Genomic DNA, 8,890 nt, shown 5'->3' on the forward strand with positions numbered 1-8,890 from the left:
AAGGGTTAGGAAGGTATGTTTAGCTTATTATCACCATTCAGTTTAAGAATAGTGTTGTGTTTGTAGCTAGTGTATCAGGTAAGCATATTTATCTGGGAATAAGGCCCTCTGAACTCAGTAGGGCTGACGTCTGAGCAAACTGCATGATTTTAAAGAAAACAAAGCAGATCTTAAAAAAACATTTCTTCTTCTTCTTTGTGCTATTGCAGGGATGCCCAGTTTAGTGTTGGTGGTTCCGGCTGAAAGGAGGGGTTTCCTTTGCCAAGAATCTTGACAAAATATGAATGCCATCGCTCAATGTACAAAATGCTAAAATTTTAATGGCATGTAAAAAACAGCCAAAACCCCCCCAGGAAAAAGCCATATATGTGAGACATCTGCTATATTTTGAATCTCCATCCAAAGTAGCTACACATTATCTTATACACACTGGCCAAGAGCCATATGAATGTCACGCATGTTGCAAAACTTCTACACAGTTGGTCCATCTGGAGAGACATCAGCTCACCCAAAAGTCCTCTCTTTTTCTTAAAGTGTAAGAAGAATTTCAGAAATTTAAACTGCTTTCCAACGGCATCAATGGCTTTGTAATGAGACCAAGCAGGGTGAGACTGAGCAAGCTGAAAGTTGAAGATGTGCCGAGGAAGAGAGACTTTGCTCATGGGGTGCTTTGTTTGCCCAAACTCTCTTACAATGAAAGAGAGGTATGTGCAGCATCAGTGAATAAGATCAGGGGGCTGTCTTCACGGGGGTTTTCCTGCAGCTTGGCTGTGTTGTGAGGTTCTTTGCGGAACATGATGTCTGTTGCGACGCATGATGTCATGGCCAGCACACTCCCAGCTAGTCACTTCCACCTGGAAAAGCTGCAGCATCAGAGACTCCATGTAAACCGCCCAGAGAGCTTCGGCTGTGGGGCGGCATATAAATGTAATAAAATAAATAAATAAATAAATAAAATAAAACATTTACTCCATTCTTTTTAGTTAATGCAGTTCCAAGGTGCTTGATTTGCAATGTGCCCCTGTGCCTTTGCATTAAATCGTGGACATGTTTGTGACGTGACTGTGATGTGGGCTGGCCCTTCTCCATTCACTCCTTTAGTGTTTCCGTTGAGAGATGTCTGCACACTTCCTGTGTTAATTAACTTTGGAACTTTGTTAATTCGCTTCCCCGATGTGTTGTTAGCTCCTGAGCTTCACAGCTCCAGAGTTGCAAAGGGACTGTGTTAATTCTCTTCTGTGATGTGGTGTTAGTGCCAGAGCTGTGCAGCTCCAGGTTTGGAAGCTGTGTTAATTGGGCTCACTGATGCAGTGTTAGGGATGGTGGAATACTTTTTGGAGTGGGGTTTATTTGTGGCTGTGTGGTGCTCTCATGGGGAGCCAATATTGTGGGTTAGTTACTTCCCATTCTCATTCATTAAACTGTAGTGGCAGGGGGAACCTGGAAAGAAGTGGGTAACAAGCCTCCCTCCAGATGACGTTGATTCTGCTCCCCCCCCTCCCCCGGAAGCATGTCTTTTGCGGCACCGAAAAGCCAGGTTTTAGGGACGGCTAGCTCTGCCGTGTAACGATGATGGAGCGTAGCCGATTTCAGTACTGTGGAGAATAACAACAATGCGCACTCCTCCCATGCTCGTGAAGATGAGGCCCTGATCATCTCCATAGCACCTGAAAGGAGGAGGAACACACATATGTGAGAAACACAGAAAAATATCTAAGTTAAATAGACTGAGGTTCATCCATACAAGCCAAAAGCTGTCTATGTAGTAAATCTTGCATATTTTCAATGCTTTGTCAGAAGGGATTTAAACCCAAAGCACAAAATGCCTTCATACCCCAAACTAGATTTTCTGTAGTATTGTATACGGAGGAAAGAGTTTAAGGAGCTCCTGTGGTACAGACAGCCTTGGAAGGCAGATAAGAAAAAGATATTGCTGCAATCCTCACAGAAGCTAGTTGGGGCATGGGGAATGAATCTTCTCAGTAAGACTATATAGTTCTTAGTTGTATTTGAGGGTGGCTTGGTCTCGAATGGGGAGTGAAGACCCACTCGCTTTGCCAACAACTGCTCCTGGTGGCGATGATAACTACTAGAACTGGATTGTTGCAATGGATCCACACAGCAGCCTCTGTTTGGAATTCTCTTTCCATTGGGTAGCTGTGGGGACTGTCATGAGGAGCAACTGCACTTCAACATTTACCACATTCATCCCACCAGAGAAAAGTAATGCCTTTCAGCCCATTCATTCATTTATTGATTTGATTCTCACCTTGCCTTTCTACCAGGGCACCCAATATTGATTGTGACCCCTGTGCCTACTAATTGCATTAATGTAAGCCGTTCTTCCAATGCAAATAGCATGTGCAAGGGGCCTGATTCAGACTGGGACTGTTATAAGAGTCCCAGCAGGGGAATCCATTGGATTGTCATTATATTTATGCTGTACCTTATCACTGCTTTGAGTTCAAGCAATGTTTTGAAACAGAGTAGAGGTCGGGTTTGCCCAAATGTGAAGGAAGCCCAAGAGATGACAAAAAGGAAACAAAAGGAGGCCTGTCGCCATGAAACCCATATCAGAAGAAAAGCCTTGAAACTCAAAATGTGCAGGAGTAAAGGTATCTGGGTTTTTCCTTTGCTATGAGAAAAATGTGAAAATGTGACACTTTGGAAATCATGATCTGGTTGCATCCATGAAGCAGAGTTCTGGTCACAACAACCTTGTTGTGTACAACAATACAAAGGAAAAGATGTTTGCCATGACATTAGCCCAACAAGAGCATAGAGAAACCCACCATAAAGACACCTGTAGAAGTGTGTTAAATGTAAATTTATTTATTTATTTATTTATTTATTTATTACATTTCTATACCGCCCAATAGCCGGAGCTCTCTGAGTGACTCAAAGCTCCATCATACCAGCATTATAGTCTGCTGTTACAGTGAATTGCATGCAAAGGACTCAGATGACGCCGACCATGTCCTCCTGTGATTGTGGTTCTTCCCCCCTCTTAGCAATGTATTTTAGTGTGCGGAAAGTCTGGTTCTTCCGGTAATGCGAAAGCACACCACTCAAACTTCAACGTGTATTTTCAGCCATCATTTCCAATCCAATGTTTTGTGGGTGTGTTTTCAAGGGGCAGTATTGCTGATGAAAGAGAGGGGCATGCCTTTTCTCCAGCGGGCTGCATAGCTTCTCTCCCCTCCCCTTTCCCTCTCTCCTATTCAATAAAAGGGAGTTTTAGTTGATTAATCAATTAATCTATGAATTAAATTTGCATGTGGGTTATAAGCAGTTCTCCTGGAGCAAGAGGCGGTCCCATTGAACTCTATGTTCTTACTCCCGAGTAGGCATTTTCACCTTAAAAGAATTGTGGAAAATGCAACCTCCTTGCCAGCAGCGCCCTCATTTTTAAAGATAAAGTGATCTAAATTGGCACAGTGATAGCTCTTAAGGAGGGCTTTCAGCATACCATATTTGAATCAGATTGGGTCATCCCTTGATTTTTTATGATTTTTTAAATTCATCCCTTAAATTCTTTTCCTCTGTTTTGCACCAGTGCGAAGGATCTTCCATTCCTTTGATCATGCGAAGGTGTGCAGCTTCAAGTTCATAAACTACAGATCTGCTGGTTCCCTTACTCAAAAGAGAATCCCATTGATTTCAACTGCTAAAGTCACATGCAGGCTTACCTTTGAGTAAACCCCATTGAACAGAGAGAGTCTTACTTCTGAGTAAACACATATTCCAGTTCTAAAGAGGCATGGAGGGCTCCTGTGTGTGTGTGTGTGTGTGTGTGTGTGCGTGCTCATTTGACAGATGGAGCGTGTATGAGAGGTGCACCATGCAAGGTGGGGAGTGAAGGGGGCAAGGGGAGCCGGATTTGTCTGGTGCCCTTTCCGCAAGGCTTGGACACCAGCTGTCTCCGTAGTTGGCTGAGGATACCAATCCTGGGAGGGATGCAGCGGTGGCTTCTTTTCTTATTCCAGGTGGACCCCCCCCTCTGTTTTGCATCAAGGGGAGGTGGAGAGACAACCTTGAGTCAAATAGTGGGGAAGCAAGAGCCCAGCGTCTCTTCCCATCCAGGTGGGCACTTTACTGAAGTGGGATTCTCTCTCTTTTTCTCCACCCCCTCTTTCCTTCCTTTCTACCAGCCTGATCCCAGGCAGTGTTCAGTGCTTCTAACTGGGACTTACTTCCGAGTAAAGATGCATAGGAGGGTGCTTAATGACTTACTGGGGATATCCACGAAACTGCTTAGGGGAGAGAAGTCCTTGTTTTCCCCAAATCTGTTCAGCAACAAGAGAAGCTACTGCTGAGGAAAAAGCAGAGTAGCCCCTTGTCCATCACAGTCAGTGCAGGGGGGCAGGTAGTTGTCCAACCACCACCTACCAATAAAGTGTAGGGGGAGGTACGAAGGAGATCTGCGGGCAGATGCAATAGCCGATTTGCAGGTGCGCAGGAAAGGAGAGGTGTAAGTGATCAGGGCTTCACACACTATGGAAACTAAGGCAAAAGTGTAGGTGTGATGGAGCTTTCAGTGGATAATAAAGATGACTCACTTAATGATTTATTGGATGATGGTTCCTTTGATAATCCAGAAGCACTTCAATGCACTTTTCCAGCTTTCAGTAAAAATATACATAATAGACATAAAGTGTGCAAATGTGACAGATAGGGAAAAACCTTCCCTTCTTCTCCCAAGCTTCAAAGACATTATCTTACTCACACAGGACAGACGCCCTTTGGCTGTACTCTTTGCAAGAAGACATTTAGATAGTCAGCCCACTGAAAAAGACATCAGCTCACCCATAGTGAAAAGAGCCCATGTAAATGCCCTGCATGCCAGGTAGAATTTGAACATTTAAATTTGCTTGTCAGTCATCTGGGAGGCTGCTTTGAATTTAAATCTTCACAGCCCTTGGTTTATCCCCAGACACTTTCACAGTCCTTTGCCTTAGAGGAATTGCCGTCAAACCATGCCGCTGAAATCAAATGGAGACAGAACTGGAGGGCTCCATCCATCGTACTGGTGATAAGACGTTTTATTGCGTTTGGATGATAAAAGGCTGGAAATGGACCAAAGTGTAAATGGCTGCAACTGTGATCCCTGCACTGGTGACTAGCAAAACAGGGTACTGAAGAGGCTTTAGTACTGCCGTGTCTGCTTTAAGACATTTAAAGCACCCTCTGAACTTGAAAGACATGGCGGGGCAGAAGCCTTGAATGTTCTGTTTGTGGCAAAATATGCAGGCACTGTCCTCCACTTGAGAAGGCATCACTTCACCCACTTCAAACAGAGCTTGTAAAGAGGAGAGCTACTTCAGTTTCAGCAAATGAAATAAGCACTTTATTATTATTATTATTTATTTATTTATATAGCACCATCAATGTACATGGTGCTGTACAGATTATACACAGTAAATAGCAAGACCCTGCCGCATAGGCTTACAATCTAATAAAGTTGTAGTAAACAATAAGGAGGGAAAGAGAATGCAAACAGGCACAGGGAAGTGTAAACAGTGTAAACAGGGTGAAGCTAACAGTATAGAGTCAGAACAAACTCAATATTTAAAAGCTATAGGGAAAAGAAAAGTTTTTAGCTGAGTTTTAAAAGCTGTGATTGAGTTGGTAGTTCTCAAGTGTTCTGGAAGAGCGTTCCAGGCGTAAGGGGCAGTAGAAGAAAAAGGACGAAGCCGAGTAAGGGAAGTGGAGGTCCTTGGGCAGGCAAGAAGCATGGCATCAGAGGAGCAGAGAGCACGAGCAGGGGAATAGTGTGAGATGAGAGAGGAGAGATAGGAAGGAGCTAGACCGTGAAAAGCTTTGAAGGTCAACAGGAGAAGTTTATATTGGATTCTGGAGTGAATTGGGAGCCAATGAAGAGTTTTCAGAAGGCACTGCAGTTACAAGAGGATTTTTGCGTGATGGGTGTGCATGTGCCATACCTGTTAAGCAAAGGGAGAAGGACACCATTGCTGTAGTTACTGGGAAAGTGGTTGAAAAAGATTCTTTTGCAGCTGAGAGCTAAGTTAACCTGATTTTGATTGCTCAACAGGGACAATACGCTGTTCTGCATAAATCTATATATCTTGTATAACTTGCTCTTTCAGTCTGGCCATGGACTGCAATAAAGATTTGTATTTGGAAAAAGAGAGGATAAAAATAAGCATAGAAAACTGGATAAGCTTTTTTGAGAGTAAACATTTTAACTGATCCCAAAAAATAAAATGTTGCCTTCTAAAATGTTGCTGTGTGGTTTTCTGGGTGGATATTGCAGGGCAGGGCACTGGCAGTTGTTCCATATGACCAAGAGAGGAAGACATTTAAAACACGTAATATGATTACTTGTTTTATTCTGTTTTTCTTAATATATGAGTATGCACACATTTGTTTCAAAAACACTTTTATCATGGCCAATTCTCAATCTTTATTAAAAATTAAACCTGTAGCACACCTTTAAATGATGTGCATAGTAATTTAAAACCTAGGCTCATCACCTTATATGTACAACTGGCTTGGCAATCCTACTGTCAGTGATGCTAATATTTGGATCTTCTGTTCACTACTGGATTGGAGATGTTTGTCTCCAAACTATATACAGTCTCTAAGAACCAGTATTACAGGGGTAGGCAACTTTTGGTGTCCATGGGCACATTTGGCAATTTCAGGAACTTGTGGGTAGTACCACAAAATGGCTGCCATATAAGCCATGGCTAAGTACAAGACAGAAGTAGGGGTCTGAGTCTCAATACACTAAATAACTCCTTTAAACCCAGCAGAAACCTATTTGTCATTTTTTTAAAAAAAAAAAAAAGTGGGAGGGATAGAGCACCTTGGTGAGCACCAAGTAAGTTGTCCAGGGGGCTCCTTGGTGCCTGCAGGCACCATACTGCCGACCCCTGAAGTATTGTCTCCATTGGCCATGCTGTCTGAGGGTGATGGGAGTTGAAGTCCAACGTATCCGAATGCCATCAGTTTGGGAAAGGGTGCTCTAAGGTAACAGCAGAGTCCTTAAATGGTAAATATTAACTCAGATTGAGCTAATTATACCGTTGTTCTAGGCATTGTATGAGCGAAAACAGGTGGGTGATTACCTGCTTGATCTGCTCCAGAATTAGTTGGGCTGCTCTGGAGTGTTCAAATCAAACCCTAATAGGGACATGTGGGCAGGATTCTGACCGTTCCACCTGAACACTCGAGCAGATCAATTCCTCCCCACCAGTTCCTATCTTCTCTAAAGGGAGGAAATCCTTTCATTGGGAAAAGGGCATAACAGGTAGTGGATGGCAAGAGTGATGTCCAGGTACAAAGGACAGCTTTTGAAGCTCTTCCTGGGCTAGAGCTGGCTGTCCCTTGGAGCAATAGGCTGTGAAGCCTGCAAGCCCCATAAGCCTTCAGCTGCAAATGGTGGAGCAGAGTGCAAGATCTAATTTGGATCATGGCAGGCTTGAAGGAGAAGCTTGTAGCCTACCTCAATTTATGGCTGCTTTAATTCTAGGAGGGGTGCTCAGGCAATCTTGTTTCAAATAACCATCCAGTCTCCGATTATAGTTCTTTTTCTTTCTTTTCTTTTGTGTGTGAGTGTGTGTTTCAAAGTGGCATTTTCTGCACGGGATTAAATATTTGACTGTCATATGAAGCTAATTTATACTGCCTTTTATAATAAACATGTACTAAGCTCTTGAACTGTACTTGCATTTAGTCACTGTTTTCTAACAAAATTCAGGCCTTCAATGATGCCAGAACAATAACATTAAAAAACCCAACATCACAGTAAGCAGGTTTACTAGTTCCTCTATCCTGACCTACATGTTAGCATTGGACCTAATCTCAGTCTTTCCAAAGGTCTTCCGATATGTTTTAAGCTAAGATGAACCATTCCAGTCCTTCAAAATGCTACCTCAATCTTATTTATTAAAAATATTTTCAGACTACACTCTATCCTGTTTAGGACTGCAAAATACAGATAAAATAATAAAACAACAACAATCCATAACAATTAAAGTAATTCCACAGATTAACATGCCTGGGTGAAGAGAAATGCCTGCAGAACCTTACATTTGGATTCCCACAACATGGTAGCAGTCTGTGCTTCCTGGCATAGGATGAAGGCAGAAATCAACACACAGGAAGGGCCATGGCTCAGTGGCAGAGCACATGCCTTGTATGCAGAAAGTCACAGGTTCAATCTTCGTCATCTCCAGATAGGGCTGGGAAAACGCCTTTGTCATGCCCTACCTGATGAAGAAGAGGAGAGGGAGACCCAGCACAACGGCCCCCAGTCAGAGCCAGGTGAGGAACTGGAGGCTTCAGCTGACAGCCCTCCCATGGAACCATTAGAAGAGAAAACTGGCTCCTCCAATGATTTAACCTCTGTGTTTCACCTTGCAGATTCCTACATCCTCAACAACTCACCTGGACCACTCTGTCAGACACCCCTTGACTGGCCTTGGCACTCGATATGACTGACTACTGTGGACTGAACTCTGGACTGCTTTGACCTCTCCTCTGCCTTCTCCTGCTAACTGTACTTGGAATGTCATGCATGATCCTGGCCTGGCCTGGCTTCTCCCTTTGTGACTCCTGGGACTATCTGAGCCTTGATTGGGGCACTTGCTGGCCTCGAAGCAGGACAGCCTTCTTGAAATCCTGGAGGGCCGCTGCCAGTCAGTGTCAACAGTACTGGGCTAAATAGACCCATGGCCTGACTCCGTGTAAGGCAGCATCCCATGTTCCTATGCCAGATAAAGAGTGCTGTGAGGAGCAGGGGATGGCTTTCCTTCTTTGAATATAATTGGATGCCAGCCTAAAATGAGCTCAGAGTTTCTTTAAGTTGAATGACTGGTTGAGCTAACCAGTTTTAAGATGGTAGAAAAGGTGTGAAGAAAAATAG

The sequence above is a fragment of the Elgaria multicarinata genome, chromosome 2, assembly GCF_023053635.1.
Source record: "Elgaria multicarinata webbii isolate HBS135686 ecotype San Diego chromosome 2, rElgMul1.1.pri, whole genome shotgun sequence".
In the NCBI taxonomy this organism is placed as follows: domain Eukaryota; kingdom Metazoa; phylum Chordata; class Lepidosauria; order Squamata; family Anguidae; genus Elgaria; species Elgaria multicarinata.